We start from the raw sequence: 4,703 nt of genomic DNA, 5'->3' as shown, positions 1-4,703 counted from the left end.
TTTTTTTACTTTTTAAACTTTTTTATTAAAAACAAGGCACAAAGGCACATTAACCTAGGGCTACACAGGGTCAGGATCATCAATATCACCACCTTCCACCTCCACATCTTGTCCCACCGGAAGGTCTTCAGGGGCAGTAACACACATGCCCTATGATAACACTGCCTTCTTCTGGATACCTCCTGAAGAACCTGCCTGAGGCTCTTCTTGAGGAAATGTCACTCTTTTCAGAAATATATCCATGGTGGTTTGCTTGGTTTGTTTCTTTTTTTATCATAGATATCTTCTTGTCAACAAATAATATACCCATGAACCTCTTCTCCATTTATGAAAGGCTTTTGGTATTGGAGTCCATGTTTTCAAACATTTTAAGGAGCTTGCTGAGGTCTGACAAAGCTTCAGCTAAACCCTTCACTATGAATTTTCTTGAGGGTTCTTCTTTTTCTTCTCCTTCCTTTTTTTTTTCTTGCTTCTTCCTCATCTATGCATTCCAGTGTCAGTTCCAACAATCTCTCAATACTCAGTTCCTCAGGTACCACCCGTATGCCATCTCAGGCACAGTCTTGTTGATTTTTGCAGCCTCCATATCCGTGGCAAATCCTTTGAAGTCACAGATGAACTTTTTGAGTGTCTTTTTCCAGAGGCCATTTATTCACACCTTGGTGATATTGCTCCAAGCCCAAGCAACGTTCTTGATGCAGTCATAGATATTGTAATTTACCCAGAATAGTATCTATGTCTTCTTAGTGTCTTCCTCAGTTGCAGTAATAACTTGGGCAAAGCTCCTCTTCAGGTGGTAGGCCTTTAAACCTGCTATAATTCTTTCACCATCGGTTGGTGTTTAGAGGGAGAAATGTCACTTTGATATTGGAATGAAGATGACCACTAAAAGGAGAATGTGCAGGAGCGTTATCAACAGTAAACAAAATTTTGGAAGGTGTGCTATTCTCCAGTTGTTGGGGCTCAGAAAACAATACCTCAATATCAAAGCCTCAGAAGCAGCCTCAGGAGCAAACATTTTTATCTGATCTTCTCCTACCCTCCTGTCTCCCAGTTCCATTCTCCCTCAAGACTCACTCTAGCCACAGAAACTAGAATCCCTCTTGCACAAGGTGGGTCACAGAAACCAGGCCACCTTTTCCCCAAAGCCAGCCATAAAACCTAAAAATATTATTCTAACTTTTCTTCCACTCTATCTGTGTAAAGACTGGCCATAAATTGTCTGACCTTGTTTGACTGTAGGTCATAAGATCTCCATTCTAGAGAAGGTCCTGCCCCACACCCAGAAGAAAGGAATACATGCTCAGAGGCCAAAAAGAATCTAGATAGACAGGCTTTGCTGGGTTTCTTCTCTCAGTCTATTACTATTAGATCATACAATTTTTGTCCAATCATGTTTCTACATGGCTGTCTATAATTTGTTGATCCTAAGGATAAAAATGGACAATTTCTCCTGTATCTTTGGGTCTTCATTCTGAAGCCTCCTGTGTATACATGCTAAAAAATTTATATGTCTTTTCTCCAATTAATCTGCTTTTTGCAAGTTCATTTTTCAGCAAACCTTCAGAGGGCCAAGGGGAACTTAGCCTTTGGCCCCTGCACAATAGTTCTCCATTCGCTGGCATAGCAATTTGGGAGGACCCATGGAAGAGGAGCTCAGTCATCCATGACTTTTATTGCTTCTGTAGTACACTGCTTCTGTAGTATGTTATTATTGATATGCTTGAAGACCCTGGTGTTCTCATAGTGTCAGATCACAAAGGGTTTAAATTCATAGCCTGTAACATTGCCCCCAGGCAAGATTGTTATCTTATCCTTAAAAGCCTTGAAACCTTGCTTTGACTTAGCCTCCTTGTGTATAAAAGTTCTTTCAGGCATCTGTTGAGAGAATAGGGAGGTTTCATTGGTATTGAATATTTGCTCTGGCAAGTAATTTTCCTGCACATTCAGTTTCTCAAGTTTCTAAAAATTTCCAGCTGCCTACACATCAGCACTCAAAGATTCAACTCTCACTTGCACATTATGTAATGAATAATGATTCTTGAATTGTTTAGACCGCCCAGAGCTAGCAGTAAATTCAACACCATAGTCAGGTCTAGCCTTTTCTTTCAACATTGCAAACAAAGTTTTGCTTTGGTCATGATCATCATGGTGCTGAGACGGAAACACTTTTTTGTCTGCTATTGAATTCAGGTCGTTAGAAGTTTCTCCATTTGATATTTTTATTAGTCTCATTGCCTTCGGTGAAGCAGATCCCTTAACAGCTTCCATCACTTTGGTCTTGATATTCTAGATCAAAGCTATGGTGGAATGAGATATGCCTGCCTGGCCAGCAATAACCTTCACCGATTTTCCAGCATAGTGATAAGGAAAACCCCCATCTATTACTTGGCACATCAGCCACCTGAGACCCCCACCCGTCAGAGAAGACCCGCATAAGCATAATCCTAACCTATTACCCGGCCCATCAGCTAATCTATTACCTGGCCCATCAGCATAACACTAAACCTATTACCTGGTGCATCAACATAATATTAACCTATTACCTAACACATCAACTAACCTATTACCTGGCGGGCATTAGCCACCTGATATCCCACCCCTCGGACACCCCCAACTTAATAAAAGTCGGAAAAATCGGGTAGAGGGGCTCAGAATTTGGTGGCGAGACCCCTCTGAGCCCGCAGGCGAATAAACTTTGATTCTCCAACTCTCCGTGTCCCACTGGGTTTGTCCTCGGGACCATCCGCTGTAACACTCGCTATAACAATAGTGGTCCTTGTCACTTAATTTTGTTTCCAGGTCATCCATTTGATGTGGCCTCTTACTGGCAAAATTAGCCATGGATTTTGTGTACTTAAGGGCCATGAAAAACAAAACAACACAAGGTTAAATTAAGCACTACAGAAAATGATACAATCAAGAAAAATAGTAAATATAAGATATGAGATTGCTACCAATGTAACACAACAACTTCATGGTAAACTTTTTTTAATAAGTGGAAGGGAGTACACTCTAAAATAATGATAAAAAGTATAGCATAGTACATACATAAACTGTAAGAGTGGCCTTGCTGAAATAACAGGAAAATATCTAATCCCACAATTTTCTAATAATAGCTAAAGATCAATCCTGTGAGCTCTCTCTCCCCAGCTAGCAGGCACCCTGAAGGGACTCTGTTTTCACAAACATCTAAAAGGAGCTGAAAGGAAATGTAAATCTTTCTCTTTACATTCATCAGCTCACAGCCTTTCGAATTTGTTTTATAGCCTCAAGGAGTTCTTGAGAAGCTCCTGGACACACAGCAGTGGGCACACACCAGGCCTTCATTTCCTGCCCCAAACCAGATCTCAGGAACAAAATCATATCCCTGCAATAAGCCTGAGTACATATCAGAGATAACCAAGTCTCCAGGAACAGAAAAACACAAGAAAGGTGGACAATCTTTGGTCAACTGTACATAATTGTATGTGCCAAGCTTTTGCGTGACTAGCAGTGCAGTAGGTTTATTTGCCCGAGCATCACAATAAACACAGGAGTAATGTGCTGTGCTGATATTAAGATGGCTGCAATGTCTCTAGGTGATAGAAAGTTTTCAGCTCCATTATTATCTTATGGAAACACCATCACACTTGCAATCCATGTGTTAGGTTTAAAGAAATCACCCTTCCCAAAGTTCCATCCAAACCTCCTATAAAACCCACCCCTCTCTCCTTCCTAGGGGTGTATGAGGCAATAGCCTTTGCCAGACTCCTAGGGAGATAAGGGAATGAGATAGATGTAAGAGGGGAACTTGCTTTCCTTTTCCCTCCCTGTTGTTTGAAAGGAATTTATTTACTCCTCCCAGAAAAACTCTTTATGAAACCCAAGGCTCTCCCCTTTTCTCTTGTGGATGCCTTTTTCTGCCTCCACCCATTTGCATCCAGATGCTCAAAATAAACTCTTGCTACACATGAGGCCTCCTGTGTCTCTCTGGGCTCCAGACCTAACACCGTCATTGACTGAAACATCATTATGCTGTGCGTGTCTGTATAAACAACAAGGAAAGTATGTGCAACTATCATATCTAAAAATTAAAAAGTATGTACAATTGAATCCTGCAACCATAGTCTTGAAGTCCCATTATTTTTTACGTTTTTCACTAAAAGAAAATATACTGGGGTGTAGGGAAAGATAGCATATGATGAAGAAATAATATCATCTTGAAAATGTGGCCACAAATGAATAATTTTTATGGTTACCTAAATACAAGTGGTAATTTGTAGGGGCCAAGGGAAAATTTCCCCTTCACCCTCTGAAGTTTCACTGAAAAATCAATTCGCAAAAGGCAGATTAATTGGAGAAAAGGCATACAAATTAATTATTGGTGTGCTCATGGGAGAACCAACCCCCCGACAGGGTGCAGAAGCTTATATATCATCTTGAGGTTACAGAAAGAATGGGGGCTTGGATCTTGGCAAAGCAGGTTACCGGAGAGGGAGAGGGAGAGAGGTAAGATGAAGCCTGGCTAGCAAAAGTGGTCTTGTCATGGAAATGAAACATCACAGGTAGCAGCCCTCAAAGAGAATAGATGGTAAATGTTTCTTTCAGAACTTTAAAGATGTAAGACCCTCAGTTAATCTTTCCTAGATCTGGACAAAACAAGGCCCAATGGCATCAATGCAGATTCTCTACAGATGCAAATCCCCCCCAAAAAAGACAGC

The sequence above is a fragment of the Propithecus coquereli genome, unplaced genomic scaffold (assembly GCF_000956105.1).
Source record: "Propithecus coquereli isolate 6110/MARCELLA unplaced genomic scaffold, Pcoq_1.0 Scaffold213, whole genome shotgun sequence".
Taxonomy (NCBI): domain Eukaryota; kingdom Metazoa; phylum Chordata; class Mammalia; order Primates; family Indriidae; genus Propithecus; species Propithecus coquereli.
Note: the sequence above shows the minus strand (reverse complement) of the source record.